Here is a 23756-nt window from a genome sequence, read left to right as displayed (position 1 = left end):
GCATTGTCCACACTTTTAAAGTACATATTTGGCTACTTGGAAATAGAATTAAAGGTTATTTTCATTTATAAAAGTAAAATAAATTCATTTTCTTTTTTCTTTTAATGTAGTAAGTTACTTTATACTGGATATAGTTGAAGTTAAGAGATGCAATTTGCTTTATTTGACTTTCAGTGTATTTTCAAAATGGACTGGAATAAAGATGATGATTCTGCTGGTCAGATACTCATATCTTGGTAGCAGGCTTGGCATTTATTTAGTATTCTACAAATTCACTACCCTGTTTCAATTCAGACTTTTGTAACCTTGTCAGTGGCCAGTGTCTAAAACTTTTACTTTATTTTTGCCACCCTGTGTAGCAAAACAGACTCTAACTGCCACAAGAAAAAACTCTGAAAATGGTTCAGGGAATTATCATCTTTTGTGCACTATGCCTTTTTAAATTTATTTGGGAAAATATGGCTTTCCTATTTGTCATCCCAACTGCAGCAAAGTAACTCCCAAACATTCATATCAGGTTAAAATTTTAATCTGTTCTGCCAGTAGCTTACTGCAAGTATCTTTTTAAAAGGTGTGACATTTTAGAAGGCAGCGAATCTCCATTAAAGTGATCAGTCTGAATTTAAGCGGGTATGCTTTATAACCGGCAAAACTCAGGGCAGTTGTGTTGAAGTGTTCTTGGTTTATTATTCAGCTCTAATACCACTTGCTACATTAAACCTCCATGCATTTTCTAGAATTGCAAGTAAAATGTTAATAATGGCAACAGATTGGATACTGTTCATTTAAAATTGGAAATTGATAAAAGGCACTGCCTATTTTTAGCTTTATTGAAAGTTTTTATCCTTTGGTTTGTTATTTTGATTTTTATTTAACTTTTTCCCTTTTTTAGTTAGGGTCAAAACATGAACTTATCCTTCTCTGTCAATGTACAGTAGTTGGTTTTGTTTTAACATAAAGTGTCAGCTGTAGTGAAAAGAAAATCCACTCAATTGTTATCCCTTAATTCCTGTGTTACTTTTTCTGAATGCTTTGTCCACATAGTACATCAATGAAAAAATGTAAAGTTACATGAAGCCTGTATCTCTGTCATTCTTTAACCTATCTTCATTTCTTTGTGTAAACCTGTATTCTGAAAGGTTTTCATAAAGTTTGTTAAGGGTTGATGTGCCTCTGAAAAGGGAAACTGTTTATAAGATGTATGTAATCTTGCTGAGTACTGTACTTGATGTAAATGTAATAAAAATGGATTTTGGGATACAAAATGTTTTTAGATCTGTCACACTCAGCTTGTTATTGTTGTTCTTCCTTTTACAGTTAAGTCATTGTTGTAAACTTTTTTCAGAGGAAGCTCACGTGCTTTTGATGCATTTACTTAATGACTAGTTAATAATTTGTCCACATAACACTGGTTGCAAGGAATTTGAAATATACTTTGCAAACATACAACATGAGGAAAATGGTAATCATCATTCCCTAACATCCCAAAACTTCCCTATGTAATAAAACCATTCATAGATGTATTCATTTAAATATTGTATAAGCAATAGTGCCTTCAGAAAGTATTCAGACCTCTTCGCTTTTTTCACATTTTTTATGTTGCGGCTTTTGCTAAAATCATTTAAATTAGCTTTTTCTCGCCTCAAGTAACACTCAATACCACAGAATGACAAAACAAAAACAAGATTTTATGAATTTTGGCAGTTTCATTAAAAACTAAGCATCACATTGATTTAACTATTATGGGTGCATTAATCAATACTTTGTTGCAGCAAGCTTCTTGGGTTTGATGCAACAAGCTTCAAACATCTGGATATGGGTATTTTCTGCCACTCTTCTCTGCATCCTGTCTAGCCCTGTCAGGTTAGGTGGAGACCATCAGTGGAGGAGTACATTTAATACTCCCAGTTTAGGGTCATAGGGAGCTAGTGATTATCACAGCAACACTGGGTTTAAGGGAAGAAGCAAAAGTGGTACATGATGCGCCGACCCTTTGCAGGGCTTAATCACACAGCCAGTCAGAAAAGAGTGTGCTACATACAATCCAGTAACAGAAAACTATAAATAATGTATGCTTCCTTTAAGTCCAGTTATTTGGAAAAAGATATTTTAAACGGTGTGATCTGGTTGCACGGCAGCCAGTGTTCTTATATCGAGTTGAGGAATATAAAAGGGTAATGTTATTTACTTCACGGCACATGAAGGACTAAATGTTTTTTCTTAATTAAGAAATATTAATGACACATTTTCAGTTTTCACTGTTAAAACAGGTAATCATATGCAGTTAAACACACCAACAGGTACCAATCAACCCACAAATGCATGGGAAGAACATGCAAACCCTATGCAGACTTTGACGCTGTGAGGCGGGAATGACAGCTCTGCCTCTGCAGTACCACTTGGTCAGTGTTGAAACATCTGTAACAAACTTATTATGCTTTAACCTGGTTAAAACTAATTGTATACATCTAACATTTGTTGAGTTATTATCACTTGATTGCAAGCTACATGTTTGCTTAATCTCTCCATCAATATCTGTCGATAAACAACCAAAGCATGTGCATACAATGATGATAACTGCAGCAATAACACAATAATTTTTTTTTTCTTAAAGATGGGAATACATTTCCATAGGACTCTGTATTATTTTATGTTGTTTAAATAAATGAAAAGAAATGATCCCAAAAAAAGATAAAGGTAATGGGAAAGCCTATCAAAATGGCTTGTGAATTTATTAAAAATTGGGGTATCCACAGACGTAGCAGCAACTCAGAGTCAATGTTCTGATGTCTTACTTGGTATAATTTATAGTACATGGACTTGGCAGAAAACATCTTTTCATTTTTTTGTTTTTTTTTTCACTTGTTAGTTAAACTGAACATGAATGTTCATGTTTTGAATCAGTTAGATACAGGATTTTTCCAATTGATATCATCTGGTATGATACCCTGAAAAGTAATAAGTAACCAGGTTAAAAAGTGAAACTCTTACCACACCTTCCCTTTGCTCTAAACAAGGAGTGTTCCAGGCAGAAATCTGCCAATGATTAAAAAGAAAAACAGTGCAGAGATGGTGGCTTTGTCTCATATGGGTGGGTACTCACCTTTCAAAATTCCAGAAGTAAAGATAGAGATGACTTTTTCCAGAATGTACATGTTAGCTATCCCTAATAAGAAAGGGGTTGTGGTAAATTTACTTCCCCGAGAAATTTTGGTGATATATCTACAAGTTAGAAACAAACCACTTTATAATATCTACATAATAGATACATCCATAGAAGTTCACATATTAAATATTTAAACAATACAACTTTTTGGATTGTTGACTTGAATTATTTATTCATTATTTCTTTAAAGACAGACAATGATAAGCATTAATCAATCCATTTCCAGGCCTGTGAAATTCTTTTTAGGGTTGCTGGGTCCAGAGCCTATCCTGACAGCATGGTGCACAAGGGCAGGAGTCATTCATTCCCTGACTGGGTGCCATTTACTCAATATTATTAACATAAAATATATTTAGCTTCAAAGATGCATACATGGACTACCACTCATCTGACCTTGTTCTGTTTTCAAAAAAATCAACTAGCAGTGTAGGCCAGTGATTTCCAAAATTTTTAATGGATACTCCCCACAGTCTTCCAAATTTCTGTTCAGTACTCCAGAGTAATAAGCATGTCATTTACATATTATGCTAGATTTTAGAAGGGTAATACAGAAAAATAATGTTTATAAATTTTTAACTGAAATATATTCTAGGTAATGACTCATATATGATTTATGTGTTTATAAATTTCTTTCATGGAAGGTCAAACATGAGACAAGTCAACTCACCTTTCTTCTGCATTAAAATGTCTTTATACTGTACTGTCTGTACTATATTTGTGATTTCCTTTTTTATTCAAAAGACTTTAAACAATCTCTTTAGTGTCAGCAATGCTCATTTAGTTCCCTCACACAACACACATCTAATAAGCAGTGTGCATCTAAGGTGGATGCTGGTTTGAAACCGAAGCTGCTCGTTCAGACAAGTCAGAGGAGCTGGACAACACTCAAGGAGAAAGAAGTACAAAATGTTTCTTTTGCTATGCTGCATTGGGCTGAAAGAAGCAGCCTGTTAAAGGTATTTTTGTAAATAAAATGTTTATTTGCACCCAGGACTGTCTTGGTGTGGCTCTGTCAGGTGCTCGGTAGTGCTGCCTGGTGGTCACAACTTGTGTAGTTGGCAGGATTTCCTGGTCATCCAAGTGGCTGGAACCTGTTTGTTCTTTAAAAAAAAATGTTATGGGCAAAACCCTCAGATTGACTATTTATAGAATAAGCCATTTTTTACAAACACAATATGGAGAAAATCTACCAAGAAGAGTGGGGTACAAGAGAAAAACCCAACATATAATAATCCCGTCTTTCAACAAGCCTATTCATGGGGAGATAGGGACAAGTGAACTGCAAGACTACTTGCTACATATCTGTCTGTTCTAGATAGGGTGCATGGTTGGGAAAAGGACAAAAAGGATGCCCTTAGTGATATTTCAAGTGAAGGATGGGTTGCAGAGGTATGCACCGACGCTTGGTTAAACATAATGTGGGATTGTCCTGATTACATTCCCTATTCCTGTCTCATTGCCAACAAAAGTATGGCTTGCAGTTTGCTGCTTTATTGTAGACCCAAGCAAGATGGCAAAGATGGGCAGTCTTGCCAATCTAGCTGTGAAAATCTGACCCCACTATTCACAGAAGATAATCACAACATCAGCCCTGAAGAACCCTGGGAAAACCAACATGGTGACGCTCCATGTGCCAAATCCAATTCCAAGAAAACCACAAAGAAGAAAAGTGGCGGTAAGTGATTCTTCCGTTTCTATCATGGAGAACAAGGAGATGTGAAATACATATCTGAATCCCATCACTAAAATAGTACTGACAGGACCGACTGGTCATATAAGTAACCATTCAGACTCCAGCTTCCACAATCCTTTTGGGTATCCAACTGAGCTTGCGCAAAAGGGGCATGTGTCAATGGACTCACAACAAGTGGATTGAAACACCTGAAGCTCCATCCGACAGCCAGCGAAACCACCCGAGTATCAGATAGATCTTTGAGAGCTGGGGGTGACTCTACAACCCATACAACCTTTGTTGTGGGTACTGGAACTGCTTAAAAAATGGTTCAAGAAATAGAGGCCCTTGCTAAATACTGATGGAAGCACTGGAAAAATATTTATACTAGGTTAGTCTAACACTCCTACCTAGAGTTTATTCAGCAGTATAGGTAACTGTTTCATATACTGTACATAATAACGGAAAACAAGGGGAAGGAATCCCAGATATTGCTGAAAGAAACCAAGTATCTGTGGTTCAGACAGTAGATAAAGGTGTAATGATTGAACTCCCACTATTTGGGCTGCCCGATAGAGAAATAGTTACTCAGACAGAGGAGTTCAAATCGGGTAAGAAAGACCTAGAGAAGAATACAAAGGGCCAGTTTGTAAATGCCAGCATCCAGGTTGTTCAGCCTCCTAAAAAACAGTCCATTGTTACAAATGTAGTGAAAAAGGTTCAGACTCCATCTTTAATTCAAAGAGAGACCCAGTCTGCCTAAGCACCCCAAAGCAGAAAAGAGAACCACACAAGGAAATCAAGTTCTCCTGACATTCAAGTACCAGACTGTACAGGGTCACGGGTTCCTATTAGTCCTGTCCTGACATATTGGGAATGCACAAAAATGGAAGCAGAAGCCTGGGAGCAAAAGGAAAAGCCAGTGTTTCCTGTCTGTATCAGTGCTCATAAGACACAACGTTCCGTGCTATGAGTGTCATAAGCTTGGGCATAGATAGAGGCACTGCCCCTGTAAGACTTGTTGAAAAGCCGGAGCACTTAACTATAGGTTGGGTGTTACTCCTGCCGACTGTAGATCTTCTGTTACAAGCTAACATCATGAACATTGTGACTCATTGTGGAGGAGTGAACCCCTCATGGGACTGGCCGCCTCTCCCTACAAGGCACAGTGAAGGGATGGGCAATGAAATGTATGGCACACTTGGGCTGCCATCCCGGCCAGAACTGAACTGGGATCCTTACCTGGCCAGGAGGCCAGTACAATGGAAGGACTGGGGAGATGAGCACTGCTGAATATTTTGTCCCCCAATATCCAAGATGGCAGCCTCCCCGGGTTAGGATTCCACACGGACACCCACAGGGCATGCTGGGACTTGTATTTCCATAGGGCAGCGCTGCTGGGTTCAGTGGGGCCCGCCAGAGGGAGCTGCCAGGATTCAAACTCCCTATTTTCAGGGACTTCCATTTGACCTGAAAGTGTTTCCAGCAGGCTATGCCCAAGAACTGGAAGTACTCCCAGATCATAGGTAAAAGGAGTTGCTTGATCTTAGCTAGGCAAGTCATAGTCGGGACAGGAACTGGACAACATTTGCCTGTGAGGAGTCAAGGAGAATGAAGAAAAAAAATTTGTTTTGCTGTGCCGTATTGGGCTATACAGTACTGAAATAAGAAGCCTGATAAGGTATTTTTTTGTAAATAAAAAACATTTATTTGCACAGAGAACTGCCTTCGTGTGATTGTGTCTGGGATTTGGGGGTTTGGTGGCGCTCCCTGGTGGTCATTACGTTTATATAATATATATAAATGACAGGCAATATAAAAGCACACAGTACGAAAGTATATGCAGTACCCAGAATACATAACATATGTTTGAATGTATTTGAATATATGCTTTTTTTTAATACAAGTATTAAAATCTACATTAGGGATGCTTTGATTGAGTTTTTTAAGGCCAATGCCAATCACGGATTTCATGTTACTTGATTGGCTGGTTCTGATAGCGATTCCATTTTTTTTTTCTTTATCCCTTTAAAAAACCTTTTTACACTAATCTGCTGTATAACCTGACAATGTCCTACAGTATATTAATGTGTATTTTTACAATTAAACTATAGACCACAGGTTCACCAACTGTTCATTTTTTTAAACAAAACCATAAAGACCATAAAGTACTAAATACAATTTCCTTAAAATAAATATATACAAAAATATTTATCCATAATACATATGGTATAAAAAAATGAAATGCTTCTCATAATTATAAGCTGTCATATTGTTTAGGTTATTATGTAATGCACCTATCTGAAACAAGAATTAACTACAGTAGTTTTCACCATTTTTCTAACAACTATATATATATATATATATATATATATATATATATATATATATATAATATACACTGCCTGGCCAAAAAAAAAGTTGCCACCAAAAAAAAAGGTCACACACTCAAATATTTTGTTGGACCGCCTTTAGCTTTGATTACGGCACACATTCGCTGTGGCATTGTTTCGATAAGCTTCTGCAATGTCACAAGATTTAGTTCCATCCAGTGTTGCATTAATTTTTCACCAAGATCTTGCATGACGGGTGCATCACTTCATCTGCCTCTCTTCTTACCCTGATGCGCCCATCACTCTGGAACAGGGTAAATCTGGACTCATCAGACCACATGACCTTCTTCCATTGCTCCAGAGTCCAATCTTTATGCTCCCTAGCAAATTGAAGCCTTTTTTTCTGGTTTGCCTCACTGATTAGTGGTTTTCTTACGGCTACACAGCTGTTCAGTCCCAATCCCTTGAGTTCCCTTCGTATTGTGCGTGTGGAAATGCTCTTACTTTCACTATTAAACATAGACCTGAGTTCTACTGTTGTTTTTCTTCGATTTGATTTCACCAAATGTTTAAGTGATCACCGATCATGATCATTCAGGATTTTTTTCCGGCCCCTCGAAGACGATGGGTCCCCACTATCCTTCCAGTTTTTAATAATGCGTTGGACAGTTCTTAACCCAATTTTAGTAGTTTCTGCGATCTCCTTAGATGTTTTCTCTGCTTGATGCATGCCAATGATTTGACCCTTCTCAAACAGACTAACATCTTTTCCACGACCATGAGATGTGTCTTTCGACATGGTTGTTTAAGAAATGAGAAGCAACTCATTGCACCAGTTGGGGTTAAATAACTTGTTGCCAGCTGAAAGATAATTGCCCATGCAGTAATTATCCAATAGGAGGCTCGTACCTATTTGCTTAGTTAAATCCAGGTGGCGACTTTTTTTTGGCCAGGCAGTGTACTGTATATACACAGTATATCACACAATCCATTAGTTGATATTGGCAGTTAATTGCTGCTTAAATGTAAATATACACACACTACGTTTTGTTTGAAATCATTAATTGCACTACATCTTTTTACTGTTAAAATATTCATTTACTATATTTATACAGGTATGATTATAAAATATGGATTACCATTTTAATTATGTAGTACTTGTTTTTTACCAAAACTTATGCTGTATGACACACAGTAACTAATAATAAACATAGTACAAATCTTTAATAAAAAGGCTATTGTTTACTAAGCAGCAATTTCACATTTGTCTTTTTCTTTTCTTTTTCCAATTAAAAGTGTAAGCTGCTGATTTTAAACAAAAGGTGTCCATTTTAATTTAAGGGACAAAATAAAGGTCTGAATTCCTTAAAGTAGCTTTTTTTGCCATTTGTCTATTTGCACAGAATGACTTCTCTGACAACATTTTTTCAGTTTATTACTCCGCTTTCTTTACTCTAAAGGCTAATATACTAATCACCTCTTGTTCACTGATAAATCAAGCTTCCACTCGCTGCTCTTTGTTTACACTGCAGGAAGTGTGCTGCAAAAGAAAAAAAAACGAAAGATGTGTGCTGGCATAACTAAATTACTGTAAAGCTTAGAAAAGCAGGAGCTGAATCAATTTTTGTGATCAGCCTTTTTATCAACTCTCTTTTTAGTGAAAATTGGCCGATTTCAATTAGCGGAGGAGCATCCCCGTTCTATATTAAATTTGAAATTAACATAGTAAATTAAACTATCCATCCATCCATTATCCAATCAATCCCAGCCAACACAGGGCGCAAGGCAGGAAACAAACACCAGGCAGGGTGCCAGCCCACTGCAGGGCACACACACACCCACCCAACACTAGGGACAATTTAGAATCGCCAATGCACCTAACCTACATGTCTTTGGACTGTGGGAGGAAACCGGAGTACCCGGAGGAAACCCACGCAGACACGGGGAGAACATGCAAACTCCACACAGGGAGGACCTGGGAAGCAAACCCGGGTCTCCTAACTGCAAGGCAGCAGCGCTACCCACTGTGCCACCATGCCACCAAAATTAAACTAACTAAATAGAAATTTATCTTCATGAAAGCAAATTTGTAAAGCCCCATTGTACCATATACTGTAGGTAGAATTTCCAATGACCTGAACTGAACCCATACCACTAAAAAAAGTCACGAGTGACTCAGAGGAGTCAGAGAAAATAGCAATTAGAACAGAAGTATACTCTTGAACTTTAATTGATGTTGAAAGCACATTGTCTTTGACTTTGCATTCAAATTAACTGTGGACAACAAAAGATGTTTGTTTTCTCTAGGGATGTTGCTGACCAGAGTTTTTGTTTTCCTTTCCTCATTTATCTATTGGCTATAGCCCAACAATAATATTAATGGACCTATGCTTAATCAGTGTATCAGTTTGGAACTGCTTTGTTTTACTGTGTGCTAAACAAATTATTTGTATGTCTTTGACCTTAAAAAGGATTTCCACTACATTAGACACACTTTTATTTGAGTTTTCTGACTGAGTGACGGTACTCTGGCATAAATGTCCAGAACAGCTGAAGTACATTTTGATTGTGTGACAACTCTGCTTTGATAAAAAGACCTTTTCAAACATCACTACACTATTTACTACACATTTTTGTACATTACGATTTTTAGATTACTTTTTTTATGTGGACTCATCCCCATTTATGTTCCTTTTTTAATTGCATTGTTGCTTTGAGTACTTAATGCAAACACAAATTCCAATGTAAAGGTAAAATCCATGTTTGAACTTGAAGAATACAAACTCAGTTCAGTAACCAGCTTAAAAAATGTTAAAATACGTCTCTGGAAACTAAGCAGCTGTTTTGTCGAGTGCAATTACTTCAACAGAATGGGAGAAGTTGCAGAATGAATTACGTAAATACATAACCATATCCTCAAATTTATTTAATCCATTTCGGAGTTGTGGGGAGCCAGAGCCTATCCCAAAAGCACTGGATATAGAACTAAAATTACATTTACAATGTAGTGGGTGTGTGGGATCGGCAAGGATCTGTGGAGCTTTTTAGGATTATGTAGACTGGGGTTTACTGGAAACTTTTTAGCTGAGTTTAACATTCCACCATTTACAACTGATTAAGAATTTCAACACATATGGAATGTTCTAAACACAATGGAAGAAGCATAACAGATGCAAAGCATCTTTGTCAGAGCCTTTAGCCTTTAATGTAATTTGATTACATCTTGCCTGCGGAAGGGGCCTGAGTTGCCTCGAAAGCTTGCATATTGTAATCTTTTTAGTTAGCCAATAAAAGGTGTCATTTTGCTTGACTTCTCACTCTTTACCTTTGGAAACCTAAATCTGCAGCCTGATGGCAACAGCTGGAATTTAGAGAAAAGAGGATGGCTTCTGTCTGACTGAATTGCGTTGGTCTTCTTTCTAAACAGTTTGAAATACATTTCAGTGATAGGTGACTGCTGTAAACCAATAATTTTACTGCAAATTTGTATAATGTTGTTAAGATAATTTATATTTTTTTACAGATTCGCACTGTGTTAAGCATTGTAACCAATACACATGCATAAGCATGTTACATACTCTTAACGCTATGCAAATCACTTGTAAACTTTGCCTAATTTGAAGAGGAAGTTTCTCTGAAACTTTGTGTTTGCTTTTCTGAAAAAAGTGCACAAGTAAATGTAAATAAAAATATTACTTTACAACTTTAGTAAATTTACTGTAATTTTGATAGCTTTAATGAAATATATGAAATGTATTCAAATATCATTTTATAGTAAATTTTGCATTATTTTATCTATCTTTACTGTTTAAAGAAGATGCGTTTAGTACTTATGTAAAATGTTTGCCTTTATTATGTGTTAAACAAAAATACCAAGTATTTATGAATTTGCCAAAGTTTATATTCACTTTAATGTATCTGTATGCTTTAGTTTGTTCTATTACTATTTATTTTGTATTTTTTATAGTGACCTTTATTTGTGTCGTGATATTAGTTCATTTAAATATAGACTGACTTATAACGATTAGTAACTGCCATCCCAAAACACTATCGTTATCGTCGGAAAAAATAAATCAATAAATAAAAATTTATGTCCTCATTAGTAGTGATAAATAAAATATTTGTATCGACTTCCCGTTCTTAGTAAGCGCGACCTGCTTATTTGTTCTTTTTTTCTTCGTGTAAACACTCGTTTTGCTATAATAATAATAATAATCCAAAAGATACAATATAAAAATGACACTCACTTTTATGTTTTGCCAGGAGCTAACAACACTCAGTACGTCTGGAGCGCTCTCGCTGCGCGCAAATCACAACACGCCGCTGCCAAACTGAACTTCCCGCCTCCCTAAATCAAGCGTAAGGCCAATACTATCCACTTGCAGAGCCACAGCACCATACGTCACCGCAGTTTCAGACCCGCAGTTGTAGACCCGGAAGTGACGTTTCAGGACTGACTTCGTAACATTATGCTTCTCGCGTAAGGCGGACGCGTTCCCGGCAGCACGCGGGCTCACCTCTGAATTTAGGGAAACTGTCAGTAGAGGTCGCTCAAACATCGCCAAATTAGAAGTAGGAGAAGCTCGGAAGATCTTCGGCTTTAGTGTGGTCAGTTGATGCATTTTTTTTTTCAGATCTTCGCAGCTAATCCGAATCCGAGCGGGGTCTTTTCTGAATTTTCTGCTGGTAACTGAGATTTACTTGTTGCTCAACTTGCTACTGTCGCAACAACAACCAATGTAATTCCTCTTTAGTTTTTGTTACGAGGAAGGTAAACTCGAGGAGAAAATAATAACAGAACCTGAAAAGGGAGTGCAAATGAGTGAAGTCATACTATGTACTGTACCACTACCAGGCATCAGAAAAAGCCATTCTGACGGAAATGTTTTAATCAGAGTGCCATGTCAGACGTCTTGACTGTGGATAATCGTAGCCCTCCTGCTATATGATAAATTAAAAGAAAAAAAAATCAGTAAGCTTAGCATCAAAATGTCGCACCGTGATGAGCCTGCTTACTTTTAGAAATACAGTACTGTAACTTTCATCAAGGCCGTCTTAACAGCGTTATAGCAAAAGCAGTGCACTGGGGCCCATAGCCCACAACCACTCAGCAAGTTACAACATACATAGATTAGCATGGGGCCCCTATGCTCGTGGGATCCGGGCAACCCATGTGTTAAGACGGCCCTGACTTACACCTAAGTGCAGTGCGTTGATAACGAGCTATTCGTGAAATACTCTGTAAATACTTGTCAAACAACAGTAAAGTCATTTATTAACTTGGGAATTTCTTCTCTTTTTACCTTGAGTATGAGTGGAAGGTCACCTGTTAATAATCAGAGTATAGACAGAGAAGAGAGCATATGCAGTTCCCAGGACATCAAATGATGGTGGCCAGAGTCATATATTAGTAGACCAGCTTGCTGCAGGATCTTCTGTTGTACCATCTGTGTGCCCAGAGGAAAAAAAGCACCACCACGTTACCACAAGATAGAAAGGAGTCCCAGAGAAAGACACCAGAGAGCCACAATTCCAGCTGGAGAGGTCTGGTGTGAAAAGAACCTGAGTGGCAATATGTCCTGCTCACTCTAATTGAAAAAGAGATGGTGACCCAGCAGATGTCAGGAACGACAAGCCTAATGGACTGAAAGTTTTCTTCTCATTTATCAAACGTTTACTATCTTTACTATTAATATACATTTATTTTGTTACACATACACGAGTAGAAGACATTCTCAGAGGTGGTATAGTAATTGTAATTTCACCCCAGGTCAAGAGAGAGTGATGTCTTAGTTCTTTGCTGGCCCAAAACCTCCTGCAAAATATGTGAAATCTGCGATTATTGTAGTTTTCCACCCATAAGAGCAAAAGCTGCACCATAAAATTAAACCAACATTTACATGTAATATGCATGCTGCTGTAGTGTTAAATATTCCCCTTCATTCCTACAGTCATTCTTAATTAACTTAATAAAAAGTAAAATAAAAGTGTGGCTTAGGCATAATTAATAAAAGTCTTGCTTAATAAAAGTTATAGGCACACTTAATAAAACAAAAAAGAAATACTTATTAAAAGATTAATTAATAAAAGTCATAGGCATACATAATAAAATTCTCTCAAGATGCCAACCCAGTATCTTATCTGTAATCCAGATTGTTGCATAGTGATTAGCATTGCAGTTTGGGCATTAGGGTTCACATGTACTCTGTACATCTGAGAACAAATCTGACCCACTTTGATTACGCTATATACTAATTATGATATACTTTGTCAAATCAAAACCTTACATTTTTTAAAGAGCCAAATCCATTAGTCACCTGCACATGATTACTAAGATCACAATAGTAGAAAACACCTAGAGGTTGTACATAGTTCACTATAAGAAAAATACGGGGGAAACAGAAAACAGTGCAGAGCTTTGGAGATCTGCAGATGAATCCTTTACAGAAAATGCAGATTATGCAATATAGTTCGTGTAAGTTGATTTTGTTGAAAATATGAATGACAAAAGGAGAACAAAGGAAAACAGTGTGTTTGCATAAGTAAAAGTAATTAATTACATTAACTGCGTATAATATGATGAGGCAATTCTGCTATAGGCTCACATGCCAATGCAGAGTTGTTAGTTGCATATCAATATTTTTCTGAAACATGAAAATAGTATCTTTCAGTGATGTTTTTTGAATGAAAATTCTGGTGGGGCCACAGGGTCCTGAGATGGAGACAGAGAAACTGTTAGAATGGCTGGAGCCATACTGAGAAGCAGTGCACACTCTGTGTATGTAAGTGTTTGGAAGGGATGTCAAATACTTAAAGAGCAGAACTTAAGAGACTCTGCTCCTGTGCAGGCAGTGTGGTCTAGTGATTAAAGCTTTGGATTTCAAACCCTGAGGATGTGGGTTCAGATGCTGCTATTGACACTGTACGACCGTGGGCAAGTCACTTGATCTGCTCCGATTGGAAAGACAAAAGAAATATAACCAATTGTATCATAAATGTTGTAAGTCAGCTTGGACAAAGGTGTCAGTCAAATAAGAAAATGTAACGCTACAAATGCAAATGCTTAACTCCATTGGCCTATGCACATGGCTGCTGACAAGTCTCAAAATGGATCGGCACAAGGAGTTAAGGAAAAGTGAGTGCAGATCATGTTGTGTCTTACCCCAAGTGAGAATTGTGAAGCAGAGACTGTGGCATGAATATGCAGGCAGGGAAAATGTTGAGAAAAAGATGTTTGGAGCTGCATGGAAGTAGTCGTGGAAGATCAGAGTAGTTCTAGTGGCTTTGGAGGATGGCAAAGAAAGGAGACAGACTCTTAGTAAACCTCATTTGAGGGAGCAAGGGAGAGGTTCAATGTATTAGGCTACCAATACCAGTGATGATAAAATGTCAATTGAATAACACCATGAACAATCACATGCAATAATAATCTATCAAAGTATTTTCACACAGTACAACCACCAATATCGATATAATATACTCAACGCCCCAAGCCAGAAAGTTAAACGAATATTGAGAAATTTTTAACTTTTGTTCAGTGGGCAAAATCCTAAATACTATTGCACATAAGTAATCAATTTGATTCACAATTATGATGATGATGACTATTCCAAATTTGCAAGATGTACAAATTCATGCATTGCTTAAATTGTATCACTGAAAATCAACCAATGGGTCACTTCAGGCTCCAGGGCAGTATTGTAACATTCAGAATACACATACGCACACATGAGCAAAGGTTTGTGACATTGCACTGTCCAAGATCCTGCCCTAGCAACCCAGAATCAGGCTGGCAGCACCGGGCACAAAGAAACTTTTAACATATTGCAAAAAAACATATTTCTAGATAAGAAATTGCATTTTGAATATAATGGAAAATTGGAAAAATTCATTTATGATGACTGAGTTGACTTTCCTGTAAACATCACATTCAGCTATTGAGATAACTTTACTGTTTATTTAATTTTTGCAGAATAGCTCCATCTGCTGGGAAATTGGTGGTCCTCTGTGCTGAATTCATAAATACTATTTATATAAATGTATGCAAAATATAAAGGCCATTTCTAAGAATCACAACTGATTGTTTTCAGTGTTTACATTTCTTACCTTCCCTAAGATTTATTGAAGCAAAATCTCTTATTAAGTTTTCAAAGTCCAATCTAACTGCTGGTTCCTCTTCAATGGAGATCATAGCCAATCCAGTCAATTTCTCTTGAGGCATAGCTATTCTTAAAATAAAAAATAAACTCAGAACTCTATTTTTGTCAGAGTTGTGAAAAAAACATTGTCCCATTGCAATTTAACCCAGTAAACTGTCTTCTAAACATCAAAATTTACCCTGTCCAGTGTAACTGATGTGAGAGTTCCAGGTTTGCCAGTGAATTTGAGTGTTTGCCCATTGGTTTGGGCAAAAATCAAATGGAGTTCAAATGTGAAATTTATCTTTTACATTTACTGCATTTACTGTTGTATAACTTTTAAAATATTGGATCTTCATGTTAAAATAGATTGTGTGAATAAACACCTGCAAGCAGGTTGCTAACTTTGGCCTTGTGAGATATTAGATAGATAGATAGATAGATAGATAGATAGATAGATAGATAGATAGATAGATAGATAGATAGATACTTTATTAATCCCAGGGGGAAATTCACATACTCCAGCAGCAAAAAATATTAAATTAAAGAGTAATAAAAAATGCAGGTAAAAAACAGACAATAACTTGAATAATGTTCAACGTTTACCCCCTCTGGTGGAATTGAAGAGTGGCATAGTTTGGGGGAGGAATGATCTTCTCAGTCTGTCAGTGGAGCAGGACAGTGACAGCAGTCTGTCGCTGAAACTGCTCCTCTGTCTGGAGATGACACTGTTTAATGGATGTAGTGGATTCTCCATAATTGATAGGAGCCTGCTGAGTGCCCGTTGCTCTGCTACGGATGTCAAACCGTCCAGCTCTATGCCAACAATAGAGCCTGCCTTCCTCACCAGTTTGTCCAGGCGTGAGGCATCCTTCTTCTTAATGCTGCCTCCCCAGCACACCACTGCGTAGAAGAGGGCACTCGCACACAACCATCTGATAGAACATCTGCAGCATCTTACTGCAGATGTTGAAGGATGCCAGTCTTCTAAGGAAGTACAGGCGGCTCTGTCCTTTCTTGCACAGAGAATCAGTATTGGCAGTCCAGTCCAATTTATCCAATTTATTAGAGTAGAAATTATAAGAATCTGTTCTGATTTTTTCCAGAATTTAGCAAGAACTCATTGAAGTATTTCTAGAGCAGGGGTGGCGAACTCCAGGCGAGTGCCACAGTGGCTACAGGTTTACATTCTAACCCTTTTCCTAATCAGTGACCAGTTTTCACTGCTAATTAACTTTTTCCCCATCACTTTAATAGCCTTGTTAGAAGAGTTCAGCCCTCTAAATTGATTCCTTTCTTCATTAAATGACAGCCAAGCAGAAATGAGATGTGAAATGAGCTAACAGATGGCTAGCTAAACTGGGGCTTCAAACTCCAACCAATTTCACTTCAATCACTTTCTTAATGAGAAGCCAATTCTTGCTGTTAATTAAACCCATTATTTAATTCCATGGCTTGTTGCTGCTCTCATTCTGCCACAGCACACATTTCGAAAACTGTTGTTTTTCTGTCTTTCTAAGAGCACCGTCAAAATGTTTTGGTGACCTGAGAGATCAATCTTACCAAGACCATCACCTCTCTTTAATTTCAGATATTGTGTAATGGGCAGAGGGGAGCTGGTCATGTGGTGGCTTGTTTTGTGTCTCATTATTGTTTGGCTGCTAATTAAAGAAAAATTAACAACTATGGGGCCTGAATCAAGTTAATTAAAAAGTAATCAGCAGCAAAAACTGGTCATTAATTAAGAAGATGGTAAGAATGAAAACCTGCAGCCACTGCGGCACTCGAGGCCTGGAGTTGACCACCCCTGTCCTAAAGGAAGCACACTGGACCTGTGCTGAACCTTTTCGTTTGCTGTTTTATCTTAATAAACATCTTTTCTAGAAGAGGCTCCATAATATCTCTCTTTTACTCAGGTCAGGGGGTTTAATGCTGAGTTTCATGGATTGCCTTTGTAACATACTATTGAACTTTCCGTACTATTTTCATTTAATTGAGTTGTATTTCGCTGTTATCTTCTAAAATAAAAAATGAAATCAGTCTAACAAAATATACAGCTAGTTGACAACACAAAGGAGTTACCAGCCACAACTGTATTTAACAGTATTCCTCCTAAGAATTTAATATAGGATTTCTAGTAAACTGAACCCACATCATCTAAAGTTTCTTGATGATGCATTTCCTGTTCCAGCAGCATGAGACACAAGGCCGGCATTAAATGAACTGACCTCAAGACCAAGGACTGGAACAGAGCTCTCACTATACAAACACAGTGACTAGACCACAGGCTGACAAACAAATAAACTTATAGTGATGAAGTGCTGTAATGCGTTAGGAAAAACAAGTTGCAGTGTATCTGTCGGGATATTGATAAAGGCAGAAATTTCAAAATTGATGTTCAAAGCAGAGAAATAAGGGGCAACGCCCTACACAATCCTCCCTCACGCCGGACCCAGGGCTTTTGCCCAAGTTCCCATATTCATGAGAGAAAGACCTGCTAGTAGCAGGCCAGTCATGAACCTCTAAACCACAAAGTGGCAGCAGACACTTTCGGACGGGAAGGACTGGGACCATTTTTCTCCTGCTGTAATCTCAAAATCTCAATTTTGAACTTTCTATGCATTTTTTCTTTGTTTTTCTTATACTATTTTATTATTATTCTGACAAAGATATTTTGTGTTCTGTTTTTTTTGGCTCTTTTGGCATGGCACCAGCTGTATTGCACAGTCTCTGTGTCCATTGACAGTCAAGTGACAAGAAGGTCATGAGGCAACTTCTGTCACTATAAACGATGGCAGCACACATTTCCTGGTATCTATGTTTTGGATTGAAGGCAGAACCTTTTGTCTGTCAAGCATTTTTCACATTGACATTCAGTGAAAGGATGTTAGACCAGATACTATTAGTATTTTTTACTTTGATTTTTTAAATAACATTCTGTGGCCTTAGTACTTAGTTTTTCTAACCTTCTTCTTACTATTATTAATTTTTTTTTGTATTGGTTTTGGCTTTTCAATCCTGTCTGTTCTAAGCCACCTTTCAAACAATTGTCACTTTTGGGTTCATCTACTGGTATGACCTTTTTGCTGTTTATTTTCCAATAATATAAGGTATCATGGAGATTATCTGAAAGATAATGAATACTCCACCCAAAAAAATGATATTTTTACTTATGCCATGTACTTTACAGCGATGGAGGAAGAGGAAAAACATTAATCTCAAAGGCTAAAGTTTGTATGAAAAGCAGGAGTCAGTAGAGAAAGTTCCAGTTTGTTGTCCCTTTAGCAATACTAGATTGTGACAGATTTTGACAGTTGAATACTATGTCTACTGTTACAAAACACATTACATCTCAGCCCCTAGTTTTGACAGGAAGTTTATATGGCAATTCAGGTTTCATATTTCTAAAAATAGCAACTCTTCTAAACAATAGACACATTTTTTCTGTTTTCATATAATTACTTGAAATTGTATTCAGAGCAGATCAGATGAAGAGGTTTTCATAACACTAGGGGCTACTCAGATGCATATATTAGTCACTGATACATAACAATAGGTCATTAATTGCTTTTTCGGTTTTAATACGATTTAGAAAGCACCAATGACAACACTAGTGACAGTGTTTATGAGAAAACCATTAAAGATCACCATTCTGAAGTGCAATTGAGGTTTCAAATGCGTTTAAATGTTTTCAGCCTCTGCTGCTTGGTGAACATGTCCTTTCTTTGTTCTTCATTTAGGGTGTTGTTTTCAGCATTCTGATATAAGCATGCATTTGCTGTCATTAAAATATCATAAATTTCTTTTTTGCTGAAGTTACTTTTGCTTTCAGAGGAGCTGATGTATCAAATCCTGTTTCTAAGGGGAGCCATGATCATATGGCAGCTGATGTATTTTTCTTGAGATCGGAATTACTCATAGTATCAATTAATTTTTATATATTGTTGCTATCTTAATGTTGTGATAATTAGATCTAACACATGACTGTATCATCATTTTGACCAAAAAGAAAAACATGTTTTTAATGAGGATTGTAAATCTGCTTAAGGTTGTTCATTTCCTGATCTTTCTGAATGTTAAAATCACCCATCAAAGTTGCAAACTGCACCTATCAAGAAGGGGTGTATATAAAGTATAGAACTGTGTACATTTGTCTTGTAATATTAGGTCTTTTAAACATGTATCCATTACCTAGATTATATAAAGCATCTTGTAGATAATCATTTAAAGTCTAAATTCTACAAGATATTTTACATTTATTCATTTAGCAATAGATTTTATCCAAATGAATTTACAAATAAGGTCAACATATCAGTATTAACATCAGGTAGGGATTTGTTTTAAAACACTTGTTAGAAGACTAGGTTATTAAGATTGACCAAAACAAGTAAAATACTTGTGATCTTAAAGGTAAACAACCATTAAATCAATTAAAGCACAAGACTAGTTAACCCTATACTACTAAAAGAACCTAGCATCAAAAACCAATAGCAATTAGGAAATTATTCGAAAAACAAGTAAGTCTCCAAACATTTCTTGAACACAATGAGCAGCTCATTCTACCAGTGAGAGGCTATGCATGAAGAGTCTGAATTGCAATTTGATGCCATGTGGCAGTGGTATCATTAGATGTCATTCTTTAGTAGACCTAAGTGGGAATTAATTTAGGACCTAAGTTTAGGGCCTCCAAATAAGTAGGAGATGAACCACTGACTGAACGGTAGGCAAGCATCAATATCTTGAACCTGACGTGTGCTGTTACAGAGAGGCAGTGGAGTGACCAGAGGAAGGGACTGACATGAGCCCATCTCAGCTGGTTTAAAATAAAATATGCCAAAGTATTTTGGAGCATCTGCAGTGACTTGACAGTACATGCCAGTACCCCTGCCTTTAAGGAGCTGAAGTGATCAAGGATCTTAATTAATGGTTGGATGCTCTGGCTCTATGCAAATCTTCGGTTGTTGATGGGTCCTGTTTTCTTTTAAATGGATTTTAAAGGCTCCAATTTCTACTTAACTGTTTGTCAAGAAAGGGAATTTGCGGCTGATGGTTGATTTCTGGGGTGTAAAGGAGAGTTCAGAGGTTGTTGAGAGGCCTATGAGCTTCTGGGGCAGGTTGAGGGTGGTGGTGAGGGCAGTGCTGTTGTTTACAATGGCATTTATTTGGTCTGGGAGGCAGGGGCTGTAGAAGAGCAGCTTTGCCTACACTTTTCCCCCCTCTCTCTTATATACCTTCTTCAATGTCTACATGGCTAATATTTCTATAGCTTTTCAAAATATTCAAGCCCAAAAAATCCAGTGTCCTTCATTATGTATGGTATAGACATTACCTTCCTGCAGGAAACCTGACTGATGACCAAAGCTGTGCCTTCTCACTTTCTGTCCCATCTTAGTAGTGTGAAGTGGCTACACTCATGCAACATAAACTTGCAATTCAAATTCTTGGATCAGGCACAGAAGGAAACTTGCATTCTGCAATTTACACAGTGCCCTCCATAATATGTAGATCAAAGACATATTTTTTCTTTGATTTACCCCTCTGCTCCACAGTTTAAACATACAAATCAAACAATTCATATGTGATTAAAGTGTACATTGCTGACTTTATTTTAAGGATTTTCCCATACATTTTGGTTTCATCATGTAGTAATTACAACCCTTTTTATACATGGTCCCTCCATTTCAGGGCACCTTGGACAATTGGTGTCACAGATGTTTATGATTCCTCAGGTGTGTTTCATTGCTTCATTAGTGCAGACTTAAGATACCTAGGAGGGCACTGTATGCCCTTACTTCACATCAACACTCATATTTTTCCATTTCTAAACAACAAGCCCTTTAATTTAATGAAATATTAAATTTATTTTACATGCCAGTACTTTAAACTCTATATCAGACTGCATTTTTGTGTCTCATTTGATTGCTTACTCTGTCCCTCACTCTCTGGGAGGTCTGGCTTGCTATTTCCTCCCTATCTGACCACACATGTGCCCTGTCCCAGTTTTATTTCTCTTCATCACCAACTTATTCAGCTCATTGAAGGTTTAATTTATCATTGTTCCATGACACTGTATTCTGCCAAAGGGTATCTGCTACCCTGGAGAAGCTCATTAATATTATTGCTGGTTCTGTGAAGTATCTTGCATTTGTTTGAATAGCAGTGAAGATGGCAATTTGTGATTTCACAATCGTTTATGTGCCTGATGCACTCTCATAGGCATACAACCTCAGAACTGAAAGCACAGCACTGTTATGATTTGACTGGATCATGGAACTCAAAAAAAAAAGTTCCAATAACAGACTTGTGGCCTACAAGAACAAAATCAAGGCCAAGCTTACAAATATGAAAAGGAAGAGGGAAACCCATTAAAATCCCTGGCCAAATAAACAAATATCAAAGATGTATCTCTAATATCAAAGATGTATCTCTCTATTATAATAAAATAATGTTTGGTTTTAAACTTTAAGTCAGAGATTTGTAGATCGTCTAATTTGTGTTGCCATCAGGGAAATGTAGTGTTTCTTCCCAATGAAGAGGCCTATCCATGAGAATTAAAAGATTTGTTGTCTGATGAAAGTAAAATCCACATACACGAGTGGCAGAGACGTGAAGTGGCTGGCGCGTAGCACAGACCGGGGGGTTGGCGAGCAAAGCGAGCAGGGGGCAAAGCCCCCTTGTTTAACAAATATTCAAAAGAAAAAATAAAAACAAAATCAAAAGGAATTGAAAAGGTAATCCTAAAAGGCAAACATAAAAGTGTTAGGGGTGTCTAGAAGCCACCCCTTAGGGGGAAGCTATGTTATGTATTAATTTGTGTTTATACATTTTATTATTAGTTTTTCTGTTTTTGAATAGTTACATGTTTTGTTTTCATGCAGTTTCTGTTTGGGCTATAATTATGTACTGTCTTTTTAAAAATGACTCCATTCCTTGCGGGGCTACCATAATGTCAATGCTGCCCAGTCTTCCTCCTCCTGGCATTATTGGTAGCAGTTGGATTTTTGGTTGGAGTATGGCTATTTTTTGATGTTTTGCTATTGTCTTAAGGATTTTGCTTCAAGGCTGTATGTTGGGAATTTTTTTGCTGTAGACTGCCTTTTTAGGCATATCCTTTTGCCTATTTTTGCTTTCTGGAGCATTTTGCTTTTATTTTTCCAATTGTATTAATAAATCATTGACTTATAAAGATGCTTCATTGACATTCTGTGCACTCAGCTAAGGTTTGTGGTCACCCTCCTACTTATGAGGCCTTTTGATATATTTTTGTGATGTTTTAAATTTGTTTTTGAGGCTAAAATCCCCTTTGGGTCTGCAAAATCTGATATAGGTCATTGGAGCTGGCCCAATTAAGCTCAGTTAGGTTGAGGCCTTTTCCAGGCAGGCTAAGGAGGCCTGGCCAGACGAGTAAAATCTTTTGGAGGCCTAACTCATTATTTGCTGTGTCTGTGCCTTCAATTCATAACACAAAGTAAAGAAATCCAGTAAAATCCACAGTTCAAATAATTCAGAAAATCAGAATAGTACATATCAAATAAAATCCAATCCTGTATGAAAATTTTACTTCTCAAAGGTTGACCTTTGATGGCTCAGGAGACTTAGAAGAGATTCTCATTTATGTTTCATTTAAGAATCAGCTTTGTCACAGAAGTTTCTCTTAAAATTCCTTAGGAGAAATAGCTTTAAACAAAAAAGAGACATGAGATAAAACTGAGGTAACAGGAGTCAAAACTGAGTATTTGGTTTGAAAAGCATGGTATATTTAGTGAGATCTCTTTCAAGACTTCAAACCAAAAAGATATTAAGGAGATCTCTTTTTTGATTTTTCATTCATATGGGAAAAAAGAGCCTTCCATCTACAGCATTACATGGCCATGCACCTTACACTGAACATGTTAAAAAGGATTATATGACAAAGAAAAAATATATGATAAAAATACTACCATAAAAAATATTAATAAATAAATAAATATGCTTTCATTGATGAGTGATCAAATATAACCACAGCGAAAACACAAGAGACAAAAAAGAAAACATGAAAAGAAAAGACCACTTGAGCAACTAATAAAACCCTTTCTGTTCCCTAATAATTTTGCAGCCTTAAGGCCATGCCACATTATATGACTTTTCCAGTGATTTTCAGTCATAATTTTCATTTACAAAATCTTAGGAGGTTGAAGGTACTCAGTGGGGCTCTACTGTGAAGGCAGTTGTGCAGTCTGATATACCCCATTAGTAACTCTAACTACCGTAGGCCTATATACTCGTGTTTAAGTTTTCCCACAGATAAGTTGGGGCTTGATTTTACCGTATAATTTCTGGTATTTTATAATGTCAGTCATGTAAGTCGAATGCGGAAAACTCACGATGTTGGTCCAAAACATTATGATATGCTAACGACCACCTGAGAGAGTAATCACGGAGCACACTACCTTTTTTTCTATGTATTG

This window comes from Erpetoichthys calabaricus, chromosome 1 (genome assembly GCF_900747795.2).
Source record: "Erpetoichthys calabaricus chromosome 1, fErpCal1.3, whole genome shotgun sequence".
Lineage (NCBI taxonomy): Eukaryota > Metazoa > Chordata > Cladistia > Polypteriformes > Polypteridae > Erpetoichthys > Erpetoichthys calabaricus.
The sequence above is the reverse complement of the archived record's forward strand: the minus strand, read 5'-3'. Positions refer to the sequence as shown.